Raw genomic sequence first — 14917 nt, 5'->3', positions numbered from 1 at the left:
TGACTGCGCGTGCTGTGATATGGAAACAAGAGGAAACTTAATAGAACAATGCAGGCACAAGTCTCCACTTGGTCTTCATTACTGTGTAAGGAATATCCTGACTGATCTAACAGGCACTTCTTTGCCAGAGATTTGTACATTCACCTGCTTCACAGGGATGCCTGTAGTGGGCAGCCCCAGAAGGGGTGTTTGGATGTTCCTAGAAGAGTCCAAAATAGTTTCTTGGTTGTTAGTGAATGGAGAGGATGAGCAGTGACCTCCAGCAATAAACTTCTGTTTGAACTGTCTGTAACAGCTCATTAGGATTAAATAGACATGAAAAAAAAGAAAAAGAAAAAAAAAATAAAAAGGAAAAGGAAAAGGAAAAGGAAAAGGAAAAAGGAAAAGAAAAGAAAAGAAAAGAAAAGAAAAGAAAAGAAAAGAAAAGAAAAGAAAAGAAAAGAAAAGAAAAGAAAAGAAAAGAAAAGAAAAGAAAAGAAAAGAAAAGAAAGAAAAGAAAAGAAAAGAAAAGAAAAGAAAAGAAAAGAAAAGAAAAGAAAAGAAAAGAAAAGAAAAGAAAAGAAAAGAAAGAAAAGAAAAGAAGAAGAAAAGAAAAAGTGAAGTGACCAAGTTAATCTACTGTATTGTACATTTTCTCATTAGCTCCCTAGTGTTTTGAAATGCCAGGGCAGTAATCAAGATTATTGTGAATCTGACCTAAGCAAGGTAATTCCTTGTTTTCTCTGACAGATTTGGAAGTTTTTGTTAAGGAAAAAGTAAAGCTTGATTTGTTGGTAAAAGCTTAAAAAGGAGCAATCAGTAAAACCAAGACAGAGCATGAAAATGTTCCAAAACCTTTTTGTGTGTGCAGACCAGAGGGCAGGGGTTTGGGTAGAATTAGCTTTCAGCTGAAGTTTATGTCCTCATTTAGCTTTATGTAATATTCCCGTTAATATTAAGATCTAATTAAGACAGTAATTTAAAATCTTTATGAGGAAGTTGAATGGGAGAGAGTGTTGGAGTGTGTCCATTACACTAATGTTATGGACTTTTTCATGCATATTTCAACAAGACACTATTACTGACTGGAATATTGCACAAATTACCATGAGAATCACACCACTTCTACTTTCATCAGCCAGAGATGTGTAACGCTCACGGAACTGAAAAAGAAAATAATACCTTTCTGACCAGCCTGCTGTCATCTAACTTTTTATATAAAACTTTATTTTTGGAACTTCAGCAAAATAAATTGTAAAAAAAGGATTGGCTATCAAAACAATTCACCAAAATTGAAGCAAATTGAATAATGACATTGGACACAGAGAAATGTGTTATGGATGAAAGGTGCCCTGGTACTTTTATGCCAGTTAGTGTGAGCTCAGAGGCTGAATTAAAACCATGAAAAACTGATTAAATCCTTTGCCAAAATGCAGTGTTCAGTTATTTAAGATGCATGTTATGAATATGGCAAAGCAACTTTCACCCCCAAAAATATAGTAGGAAGGCAAAAAGAAAGTTGGGAAAACAAATTGTTTTAACATCCACAAGATGTTGTGAAAAAAAAAAAAAAAAAGAGGAGTAGCAGGGGAAAGATTAATGCTGCAATTTTATTGGTAATTAATATTCACAGTTCCAAGCTACATTGTCTTTTAGTTCACTTTGAGAAATGCAGAACAAACAACAGGATGATAACATTTATCATAGCTGGCAAATTCACAAGTGGAGCTGGCAAATATAATAATTGAAACTATGCTCCATAGTGCATCTTCCTCATGCATGAGTTCTGATACCACCATCCTGGCTTTGATTCATCGTTTATCTGGCCTGTGGAACAGCTTGCAGTAATTGCTGTATCCAGAGCACTACAGTTGAGGCTAGAAGAGAGATCCATTTCACAGACAGCCACCCTCTGGCTTTCTCTACACCCTCTCCTCCCTTTCCCACTCAGACATTAATTCATTAGCTTGCCATTTCATAGACGTGTGTTCAGGCCCAAGATGGCCACATTCTGTGCTCTCCCCCCTCATCTATTAATAAAAAGCATTATGCTGCACAACTACACCCTGGAGAAGGAAATGTTCCTCTCTAATTACGACTGACAAAAGAAATCTACAGATTGACTAAAAGCAATATGTAGGGAATTAAGTAGGAAACACAACATGGATAACCTTGAATGGGTGAGATCCATTTCTTCCCTGGCTGGGATGCAATGCATTAGCCTACAAGGAGAACTTTGGAGTGTGTTTGTTTGGGAGAAGGCCATCAGGAGAATGGCCAGCACAAATGATATGAGCAGGTAAAGAGCCACAGTGGTTTGGCTTGTTGTCTGTAGGTCACTGGTGAGCTTCATGGCATAATTTCAGATTAAGAAAGTCATGGCTTTCTGGTTTTAGTTTGTTTTCCAGTCATCTGCAGGCGTCCTCCCATGCAGGAGTGGCAGGAGGTGTGGGAAGGCACCAGTGCCAAAAGGAAAGTAGGGAAAATTGTGTCTCCTAGAGCACCTTTCCTCTCCTATTTCATGGAAGAGATCAGTTACACCAACCCTTCTGCTGCCTGCAGCAAATTCAAAAGGCCTGAATTTTGGTATCCTTGTCTGTCTTTAATAGCACCTCCCCAAAGGCATAGGAATATGGGGGAAATTCTAATCTTCTCTAGCTGAGTTCAGGAGGTCACAATATAGCAAAGAAACCTCTTTGTATTGACTGTGTTTGGACAGTTTCTACGTGTCAAAATGTCATCTAAACTGACCTTTAGAGAAGTAACATTTATTCATTATTGCTGGCTCTCCCTGAAGACGGGGTATGAAGCTCCTAAATCATAATTATTGTTCCGAGGATAATTAATCTGATAAAAGTATTTAATTAGGTTCTCTGAAGTAGACTGTGTAAGTGATTTTGGCCTCCCAGAGTCTGAAACTGCAAATCTACAAAACAATTTCCAAATGACCTATTTGATAATATCACTTCTGACATGGGGGTCATTCCTCAGCTGCCCTACTGACAGGCATCATCTTGGCATCTTGAGTGGTGTTGGAAGAATCTGGGAAAGGGATTTTAGCTCAGCACCAATGCAGTGAGGCTCTTAATTCCCACTGAATTCAGGGCTGAAATCTCACTTACACACTGGGCAAGAGCTCAGAGCTGGTTTCTTCTTAGAAACCAAGACATGGAACTTGGGTGGCAGTGCCTTCAGATAGATCTACAGCTGTTTCTTTTAATGCTTCCTGTGAAGTATCCACCACCTTAATTCACCTCTCTGATTTGAAGCACTTCTCAGAACCCTTCTGAATGGTGAAGTGGGTGGTTTGAAGTTTCTTGTTCAGCATGCAGAAGTGGGCACATACCATTGTCTTCATTATGCCAGTCATCCAAATGGATCTGGGGGCTAGGTCGCAGCAATTCATTCTGGTTGTGACCACCAAAACTTTGACAAATTCTTCCAATTTCTCTAGCAGCTGCTGTCTTCCCAAAAGGCTGGCCAAGTGGGGCAAAAAGACATGTACGTGAGATCCTTCTAGCAATGCAATTAGTTGGCATTTTATCTTCACTGTACATTCCTTTCAAGTTCTTCAGCACTGAAGCTCCAGCTGCTCTGTGGTGCCTGATATTTCCATGCTACTTATTTTTTCTTTGAAGAATTCATTACTGCCATGTATGTTTACCAGAAAATATCCTTTCTAGCCTATCTTCTCAATACCCAACCTGGAGAGACATTGCAGTCAGAGGCAGCAGTGGGAAATTTCTCTTGATTGTTGATATTGTGCCCTTTTTATTCTCTTGGGAAGAGCAAAATCCTGTGTGGTCACAACTGACCAACACAACTGGTTTGCTCAACACAACTTCTCATGGCAATTTCCCTCTGTTTCAACTGTTCAGCAGCATTTATACTGTGGCAGATAGTTTCTGTATAAATTCTTAGTGCAGGAATATTATTCAGCTGATTGGAGGACAAGTGTAACACCTGAATTACAAGAGAGGGATCCCAGTGTCCAAGTCATAAGAAGTTTAAGACAGTTAATCTAGCAGTTGGGTTTATTAAGTAATTTCTTGGGTACCACTCTGAACACTGCTTTTTAGGGCTTCAGCAAATTTGGTTAATGCACACAAAATTCATTTGGGTGTAAGTACTGTTGGGTTGACCTTGTCTGAAAAAAAAAAAAAAAGCTAATATATGCTTCAGAAATAATCCTATCTACTACAAACCTTTGACAATTAAGAAATAAGCAGAAATTATGAGGCAATGGCTCTTCTTTAGAATGCAAACCTAATCTTTCTTTCTTTTACAGAATGCGCATTGCCTATAATACAACCAATAATCCATCTGTTCTTTTTTTTCTTTTTTTTTTTTTTTCTTTTTGGCAAGGTCAGGAGTGAACTGTGGAAGAAAAAAAATGCTTTTATTTTTCCTCTTCCCTTGACTTGTTAAGATTTGTGTGGTTGTTTATTGCCATTGAGGAGTATCAAGTAAAACTTTTGATCCTAGTGATGTGATGGCAAAGGAAATCAATTGGAGCTGGATAGGTCAATGGTGAAAGGGAGGGGGGTTAACATTTGTTTCCAGTAGGCCAAAAGAATGTGGATACTGTCTCTTCAAGGTGCAATTTCTTACTTCAACAAACTGTTCATCTATGAGAAACAGGGATAAAAGTGTTCAATTTGGGACCTAAGGAGTTTATATGGAAATTCTTGGATTTCTTCCAAACACACATACATGTTGAAACTAAATTGTGAATCCTACTTTGGAGACTGAGCCTTCCTGCTCAGAGAGAAGCGTGCGTGTATGCGTGTGTTTGTGAGTGTGTGTTGATGCTGTGTCTCTTTTGGATCTCTTGACACTTTTTGGTGCATTTTTGTACTTCTTTGAATGTGCATATGCGGACTTACCGACAGTGTATTGACGGCATTCTAAAGGCCCTCAACAGCCTGAGATAGAGCAAAAATCTAAATTTCTACCCTGGTTGATACATTTTCTGTGCAGCACACAGAGCATTAGGAGCATGGTCATCTAGAAAGAGGAGCTGCTTGGCTGTGGAGACTGCACTTGGAATTTACCTCCTGGAAGCTGTTTTCTCTGCTCTTTTCAGACCTCTAAACTTCACCATAGTTGTTGAGCTGGTCCTAGCAAATGAGAGCGATCAGGTCATAAGGCATCAAGATGTGATTTGTTAAACTAGTGATAACTTGATTACAAAGAACCAAATTAAAGACTCTTTTGTGTTTTCATTTATTTTCCTGGCCTTCTCCGTCATGGGAGAGGATGCCTTCACACATGGCCTTAGAATGCCGTACTGGAGTCAGAATGCAACAACAGTCAAATGAAAATAAGATGTATTGCAGCTTACTTAAGAATGAAAACTGTATCACACAAATGTTTACAAGTCCAAGTAGACAGCGAACCCCTGTACAATATGTAATTTATGCAAGGGATTGCATCTTTTTTTTGTAATGAATGCACTACGCAACCCTGTATATATTTTACAATGTCTTTACAGAGAAAAAAAAAAAGAATCATTTACTGTAGTGTTGTAAAATAATGCACTTTTCTAATTTTTTCATTAAAAATCCTATGGCACGTTTTCAAATGTATATTGTTTCTTTTATATTGAATGTGGAAATGTTAACTTCCTGTAAAATTGCACTACAGAAGTGAAATCCACTGATGGAACTTATTTTGTTAAAGAAAAGTCCCTTGACAACCAACAGATGTTTATGATTATACAATATGTATGTGTGTGCATATATGTGTATATAGTGTATATGTAATGTATGTATATGTATATGCACACACACACATATATCCAGTGATATGTGTATATATAAAATGATATAGGTCCAGATTTATATATGATTGTATTAATATAATATCTATAGATTGATAGATATATAGATATGTATATATATTCATACATACACACAAGAATCACAATGTACAAACCCAGAAAGGATTACTCATTAAATTTAAGGGGGTTGGGGGGCAGAAAGATGTCATATACAGAAGATATTTTGCATTGCAATAAAAGCTTTTTTGACAAAAGTACGTGCAGAGTGAAGTATGAACCTTCATCAAATACCCAATGATGCTGTTCCCACATGACTGCAGTTCAGAATAAGCAAAAAAAAATGGCTTAGAGGAGGCATAAGGGCAGAGTCAGTGCATCGGGGGCTGCAGTCAGCTGTTGATACTCCCCCCATCTCAACTTTGTGGAGCTAAAGGGCAGGATCTTAGGACATCAAACTGAGAAGTGTGACTTCTCCTGACTTGTGAAGATCAGTGTTCTGCTCACAAAACGATTCATCCTGTGCTGCCTAATAAAGGAGGGGAAGTGGGTCTCTGCTAATTTTAGCTGGCAGATATTGATTGCCTTGATGCACAAGCATGACTCCTTGTTTGGGATGGAGCATTGGGCAGGTCGTTCTGTTGTTGCCATCCAGGTAAGTCACAAGGGAATCCAGGGACAGGCCTTCACTTTGTCCTGATGATGTGATTTTGTTGTGAACAAATGTTTTAAGATCACTTAAAGAATCACCATCAAAGCTATCAGTAAAGACAGGATTGATATAAAATGACAACACCACAAAATTCATTGGCAGGATTCACTCTGCCACTAGACAAAAGACCAGAGTTAATCAATCCAAACCAAAGTAAACCCAAAACTATCCTTGTGGAGGTGGGGTGGGGGTGACACAAAAGGATAGAAGGGGTAAGGGTAAAGAGGAATATGCCTGAAGGTACAACAGCACCTAACAGTATCTAATCATAACAGTACTTAAATGAAACTTAACAGCACCTTAACACCTTAACTTTTAAGTTAAACAACTCAGCAAAGGATTAATTTAGGATTTACTGTGCCACAACAGTAACTTACAGGCCTCACCTACAAATCCAAAGTGTTGAAGAATCCAGGAGAGCAGCATTTCTCCCACATTTGCTATGGGACATGCACACTTGCATGCAGACAGACATGAAGAGCCTGTACAAGGTACCTGTGAAAAGTTCCCCTTGAAGGGAGCGAAATCCTCACTTCAGATGCCTTTGTATGTTCTCAGCAGGTGATGGGTTGAAGAATTGGGATATCAGGCCAGGATCTGTCATTGTTCTGTCATCCCCCAAGTGCAGCAGACTTGAGAGTCTCTGTTTCAGAGAGGTGTCCACTCAGTGGGAGGTGCTGGTCGCAGCCCTCTGTGGGCCAGGAGAGCTCAAAGGGTCTCACTTTGGGCTGATGTTTTATTGGGCCACAAGAAAGTCTTGGGCTTTGGTCATAACAAGGTTTCATCCTGGCAGCAATTCAGACCGATGGCTTTCTCTGAAAGTCTGAGAACAAAGATGTCATCCCACTTAGGCAAAAACACTTTTCCAAAGCTGTTCATTAAGAAAAAAGCAAAAAGCAGGGGCTCATTAGACAGCACAAGTTCCTGGGAGCACACAGTGTTCCTGATAAACTAAAGAGGGGCTCATCCCAGGTGCTGTTCATGAATACTGAGGCTTAATGAGCTTTTCTCAGATTGTAATGTGGTCTGAGGAGGAGGCACCACCACATCTGCTCCTATACGGTCTTCACTACACCCTGCTACTAATGGAAGGATTTTAAAAGTTGCCAGAGTTAATATTTCACATTTAAAAAACCTCTCACTAATGGGAAGAATCCCTTCTTTTTTTCTTGCTGATGCTGTGGCCAGAACTGATCCCAGCTGCACAGTGACAGAGAGTGAGAGGTTTTATATTTCCTTCCAGCAGCCTTAATGAAAGGAAACATCTACATGAACAATGAGAATAGTTAACCATTAGAATAAAAAGCTAGTTGTAGCAAATTTACCACGACATGCAGTGATAGAACACTGACCAACTACGTGTTATGATATAATCTGGAATTGTTTGAATTGGAAGGGATTTTAAAGATCATCTCATTCCAGTCCCCTGCCATGGGCAGGGACACCTTCCACATGACCAGGATGCTCCAAGACTCATCCAGCCTTTCCTTGAGCACTTCCAGGGATGGGACATCCACACATCCACAGCTTCCCTGGGTAACCTGTGCCAGGGCCTCCCACCAACCACAATGAGACTTTACAGTGACAGTGAGATGAGTTTGTTGTCATAGCTTTCATCTGCTCTTGCTGTTTATGAGTCTCACTTGCAAATGAGTGAAGAGCCAAGAAGTCCTGTGTGTTGGTACACAGTCAGTGTTGTACACATCTTTATTTAGTGCCTGGCCTACATTAAATCAATAAAAAAAGATGCATGTGACATCTTCATTTTTCTAGTGAAGACAGGAGTACTTATGGCATAGAAAGGAGAAAACCAGCAGTAACCACAGAGAGAAGATACCCAAGCAATCTCACATGATTTTTGGGCTGTATCAGGTAACAGTCTTTACTGGGAGAGTAGTGAGTGGCACAGGTTGTCCAGAGAGGCTGTGGATGGCCCATCCCTGGAAATGTTCAAGGCCAGATTGGATGGGGCTCTGAGCAACCTGGTCTAGAGAGTGGCATCCCTGCCCATGGCAGGGGGCTGGAACTAGGTGACCTTTAGGGTCCTTTTCAATCTATGAACATCTCTATTAGCTCTATTATTAGTTAAGATCAACTATTTCTTTTTTTTTCGAGTGGTATTTGCAAGCATATTTTATCACGCACAGAAAAGCCAAAGTGGTGTTGAACCCCATTTGCTCTTTTTCCAAAAAACTTTCAGATTCATCAATTAAACAATCAATAATATAGACTAGAAGACAACATTTTAAAGGGCTCCAGGTAGTGAAAGAGAATTTGAAGAGGACTTTGCATGTTGAGCTTAACAACTACATGAATGTCAGACTTCAGGGGATGGGAGTAAAAATGAAGGAAAAAACCTTCAATCTTTAATCTCTAGATATCTTTATAAATTTGAATAAAAGTCTGATTTTTTTTAGGGTTTGGCTGCTGCCATGTGTGCAGGTCATGTCTCAGAGGAGGAAAGGAATTAAGCATCCTGCAGCAAAATGCATGACCCTGCTCAGTACATATTTTGCTTGGCTGACAGCAAACCACACATTTCAGTCACTGAAAACAGGTTTGTGTCTGTAATCGTGCTGTGACCAAATCTCTGCATCTTTCTCACCTAAGGCAATATTGTTATTTCAGCTTGTCCACTGTAAAAACAGTGACTTTTGAGAGGGAACAAATGAGGGAATTGTGCTAGAAGAATACAAAATAATGAATAGTATAGAAGAGATAAATGAGCTCTTCCCTGTTGTGCTCTCTTGCTCTCCCAGGACAAAGCAATATCCAATTGAACAGAAACTAAAACAGTAAGAACTGAGAGAAGAAAATATTTTTATTTCTGTTATTAAAAAAAAACAAAACAAACATATTTCTAGGATCCTCAGAGCAAGGGAAAAAGCTGTTATTTGATTAAAAGGCAGAAAACAAAAACTCTGGAAGACTTAGAATCAGTGTGTCAGTCCAAATTCAGCCACTGAAAGAGGTATAAAAGACTATTTTGCTGCTGGGACATGATTCTGCCCCTGTACTCTGCTATCATGGACCCCACCTAGAGAACTGTGTCCAGCTCTGGAGCCCCAGCATAAGAAGGACCTGCTGGAGTGAGTCCAGAGGACACAAAGATGACCAAAGGGCTGGAACACTCTGCTGTGAATTCAGGTTAAGGACTTGGGATGGTTCAGCTGGAGAAGAAAAGGCTCTCAGGTGACTTTAGTGCCTCTTTCAGAACTAAAGGGACTACCAGGAGAGCTGGAGAGGAGCAAGGGGGTGATAGGACAAGGAAGAATGGATTTAAACTGAAAGAGATTTAAACTGATATCAGGAAGAAACTTTTTACCATGAGGGTGGTGAGGCCCTAGAAACGTGTCAGAAACGGAGTGTTTTTACTTGTGGCTTAAACATCTCCATGAGGGACCTTTGCCTATTATAGCAAAAGTGTATTACAAAAGCTGCAGAGAAGACCACCAAACCCTGAACAGGCCTTCTGACTGAGAACTGGTTGATGGAGATAAGATAAAGCAACAGCTCAGGGCTGGGGGAGAAGAATGCATTCCCAGAGCACAACCTCAGCACCTTCAGGTGGAGACCACAGCCCTGGGGCCATCAGCTGCCAGGCTCCCACAGACCCTCCCCCAAAGGGCGGAGGGAAGAGGTTTGGGGTGTGTGGTGCAAAAGCCTCTGGTCAGAGGCCCAGTGGTCCCATCCTGTGCTGTGCAGACCAGCTCTGCTGCAGGGGGCCCTTCCCCCCAGGGAAAAGCTTATCCACAGCAAAGGGGTGCCAAAGGCCCCTCCAAAGGAGTCCCCAGACCCTGCACCAGAGCACTGCAGATGATGAAACAGACCCTCAACGTTGCAAGGGACAGGGTCAAACCCAGCCCCCTTAAGGGAGGCACCTGGGTGTTCCTACCTGCCCAAAATTAATATCAATCCATGGGATTCTATAATTCACAGCTGGTGCAACAGGGGACCTTCACCACCACCAAGACCAGATGGAGAGGGGACACTGTTGAGGCAGGACGGGAATGAGGAGACTCTGAGTCAGAAGGCTGTGAATAGAACTCTGATTTAATTCAAAATACATCACTCTTCTATATAGAGCTTCATCCAGGCCAATTCCATTGGTCCTGAAGTGAAAGCACTTCAGACTATTGGTGTGCAGTGCATGACACACTGGTAGAGCTTAACTATAAACAATGTGAACAACAAGAGAGAAAAAGAACTTTATTTACATTCTTCTCAATACTTCCTCAGGCTTCTGCCTGGTTAGAAATTTTCCCTTTCTCTCTTTGACTGAATCTGAGACCAACAGAGACGAGCAACGAGAGGTTGCTGGGACCTAACCCCTGTCACTCTCTCCTTGTCCCCCCCACCCCCCATGCACACTTCTTTCCCAATTTCTTTCTTTATTTCTTTTTCTTTGCCTCTTTTACTACTAAATATATTCATTTTTTGGCACCAACATCTAACCTCATTTGGTTTTAGTCACATTTTTTAGGTATATTTCAAACCTTTCTGGGTCTGATACATTTTATTCACAGAGGCTTTGCTTTCTTTGCTCTTCTGGGTTTAAACCAATTCATAACAGGTTGTCCAGAGAAGCTCTGGATGTCCCATCCCTGGAAGTGGTCAAGGCCAGGTTGGATGGGGCTTGAAGGAACCTGGGATAGGGGAAGATGTCCCTGCCCATGTTGGGGGGATGGAATTAGATGATTCTTATGGTGCCTTCAAACCCAACCATTTAATGACTTTATATTCAGACTATCCTGGCCTCCAGCATTTTACTGTTGGGAAATGCTGACTGTTGAAGAAAAAGAAGAAAATGTCCTTGTAGAAGAAGCCAATGCATTGTGCCACTCACAGTGGCTGTTGATGAAAACTCTTGGCTTTAACTCTTGTCATGGATTCAGATGACCTGTCCTGACTTAGGTCTAGGGTTATTTCTCCCAGGTCTGGCTAAGGTAGAAATGTGTCACTTGGTTCCTAAGAAGGTGGCAGTGCTAGAGATAGAAACTACTAACCTATACCACCCCAGTTAATCGTTCTTTTCTACCTTCTAGTCAAGGTTGAGAGGCAGGAGAAAACCCTCTACTTTAATATCAATATTGCTCCTACATACCTCCTACAGTAATGGTCTTGTGTCACAATAGACCCCAGTTTCACTCTGGAAATTCAGGTCATATGAATGAACTTGGTATTTCCAAAGGAAGCAACCAACAGCTGCAATATTCAAATTTAGGTTTGAATAAAAGGAGAACTTATGTTGTGGTCCTTCTCTTCACAAAAGCCAGCAGCTGATTTTTCAAGGAAGAAGGGTTTACTCCATCTTCTGGTGCCCTGTGCTGCCCAGTGGATTGGGAGCAACAGCTTTTATCTGTTTTCACTGCTGAGTGTTACCAGCTGCACTTTGAATAGTTGGATGCAGAGGCAAACTGCAAGATGCTGACATCTCTGGAGTTTTAGGACAGAGGTTTGCTCTGTTATACACAGAAATGAGAGGGGAAAAGTCCAACTCGCAACCCAAGTGACTTTGATCACAGACTATGGGTTTTGTCTCTTGATGGCTCATATTTAGTGAGCACAACTATTACTGTGCTTTTCTTTTGTTATTTCTACTTCATAAAATGTAAGAAATTCCATGTATAAAAAGGGAGCTGCTAAGACAGTTGAAATAATTTTACCAAGAGATAAAAGGAGACAAGGAGCAGAGCTGAAGCAGGAAGAAAATGTCCCTCAGTTCTAGATTCATGTTGCCATTGTGAAACACTGCACAGTAGAAATGATCCCAGTTTGTATTTGTCTGTTAGTCTGTCTCTGTGCTGTGCATGGGCTCTGACTGACATGGTATGGGCTCTGCATTTCACAGTTATTCTGATAGAAACTAATTGAATTTATTTTACCGTAAACAAGAGGAATATTTGGACTGATGGGTTACGACAATCCATATTTTGGTGCAAGAGCCTGTGGGGTGCTATGGGACAAATGGATGGGTGGTAGTGTAAAAGCCAACACCACTGAGATAGGACTCAGCTGAATATATATGTGGTAAAAAAGAAAGGGAACTGTAGAGCAGCAATTAACAGAATCTGTTTCTCTTCTCCTTGGCTCTGATTTCATGCTCACAACACATTCTCTTCATAATGCTAATAGAATTTTCCCTACCCCTATTCTTTTTTCCTTCCAGAAATGTCTTCAGAAAAGTTTTTTCTACTCATGTCGTAAATTGACCTGTCCAGGAGTTGTGGTCACCAAGCAAGAACCCTCCTGCAACTATAAAATATGTAGATAGTGGATGTGGATGCTAATAGCTTCTGGCTCATTAGCACAAGAGCAAGTATCTGTGGGAGATAATTGCTGTAAGGGTAATAATGTAGGAAACAGCCAAAACATTGATCTCTGTGTGAAGGTTAATCCCCAGGTGCTAAATCATTTAAACTAATCACCCAGAGCTGCAGGCAATGATTAGTGTCTGCTCCCCCAAGGGAGAGGGATGGAGAAAGAGAGAGAGGGAGGAATCTAGAACACAAATCACAAAGTGTCTGTTGTCCTTTGGACATTCTCCACCTGCTTGCAGCAGCCTGAAGGCCAAAAGGGCTTTGCCAAGACTTGATCTTGTCAGGAGTCCTAATGCAAATAAGTCAGTCAAGTCTGGCAGATCTACTAACAAGAAGAGAAAGAAGTGACCAGATGCTGTTTAAGTGAAAGAGGGAGCTCTGGGAGGCCCCTTGGGCAGTGGCACCCCAAACACAGTTGATTGCACTTGGACAATTTCAAGATGATTTTAGCCTGCCTTTGATCATTTAAATCCATCCCATGTTGACAGTGGGAACAAGGGTCTTACCTTTGAGTGACCATGTAGTTTCTTTTAGCAGATGAATTTTCAAATTTGCCATTTCTTCCCTGTGCTTCATTAGATAATCTGACATCATCCAGGGCTGAATGATTTGGGGAGACAGAAGGATTCAGTCATCTTGCTGTAAAAAAATCATCATATTTTGTATATCTTGGCCTCTAGTGGAACAGCTGAAGGAAGTGATAACCTAGAGATGTTCCTGAGCTCCCTCCAGACGTCCCACAGCCAGAGGGACAGCACAAGGGTTCACATCCATCAAGGTCAGGGTCCTGCTGAGCTGCTGTGTAGCAGGTGAGCTGTGAACTGGGACTCAGGGCTCTCCTCAGCCCAGGGCCATGCTGTGTGGAGTTTCCAGTCAGTTCTGATGGAGTGTGTGTCTCCGGCCAAATACACAGAGACATTCTACTTCAGATTTACTGGGGAGCTACATGGCCTGCTCTACTCCAGCTAATCCTCTGTAGGAAACTGGTGTATAAGAAATTATATTTCTTCAAAGTCCTTTTCACAGTGTCTATCCTTACACAGGTTGAAAACCTAAAGGCAGTTTAGCCAACCCAGCAGGTTCCTAACAGGGAGATGTGGAGTGAAGGGTCACTAAAAGGGGCTGTGAAGGACTGACCTCAGCCTCATTCCCATTCCTCTCCTCAGGAGCTGGGAATGAAGAAGTGAAGGCAGGACTGGGAAAAGTATAGGGGGAAGATTATGTTTCAGTTTGTTTCTCATAATCCAAATTTACTTTTAACTTGCAAGAAATTAGTTACCCTGTTTTGAGTCCACTTTGCCCATGACAGTAACAGATAAGTGATCTCCCTGTATTCATTTCAATCCATAAGATTTATAGACCTTGGTTTTGGCTTTTTTTCCCCCCATTGTGTCGTGTTGAGAAGTGGAAGAGCAGCTGAGTGGGAGTTTTTCTCTCAGTCAAGGTTAACCCACCACAGCACCCATGTGGGAACAGCTGTAAACAACTTGGTCTGACTCAAGTTGTTCAATTTTAAGCAGGACTGTGGGCTAGAAGCCTGTTGAAGTAACCTCCCAGCCTGAACAAGACTGAAACGCTGTGTTTGAATCAGTGTAACACAAAGCAGACACCTGCAATCAAGACTTACCCCACAGATATAACAGCAGTGATTTAAATACAGTCTCTCAGTATCAACAACACTTCTCCAGACACAATGGATCTGTCTCTCCCAATGGACACAGTGGAAGATTTGACCTGGTGTCTGTGAATGAGGAGGAAGCTTAAACAAAGCATAATCTAAGCACGCTTAAAATAAATCTTGTGCAAACCTTAGTCATTTATGGACATTTTCATAGCACCCTGGACTTACCTAGTCATGATCATTCATAGCCATCTTCCAGTGGGCCCAAAACATTGCAAATGCAGCAGCTCCAGTGGCTGCCAGGGAGAGCTGTGCAAGCTCAGGTAGGGAGGCATTAATCACTGAGGACAGCCAGGTGACGGATGGCTGAGTGAACAGGGCACAGCAGGCTTTCCTTCCCAGACAAGCCTGTGATAAGCAGGAGCCAGGGTTGTAAGGACATGATTATTGGTGTAGCTGTCTGATTACCAGAGAAACAGCAACAGAAGACACAGCCTGGTTGCAGC

This window comes from Lonchura striata, chromosome 2, assembly GCF_050655825.1.
Source record: "Lonchura striata isolate lonStrDom1 chromosome 2, ASM5065582v1, whole genome shotgun sequence".
NCBI classification, from domain to species: domain Eukaryota; kingdom Metazoa; phylum Chordata; class Aves; order Passeriformes; family Estrildidae; genus Lonchura; species Lonchura striata.
The sequence above is the reverse complement of the archived record's forward strand: the minus strand, read 5'-3'. Positions refer to the sequence as shown.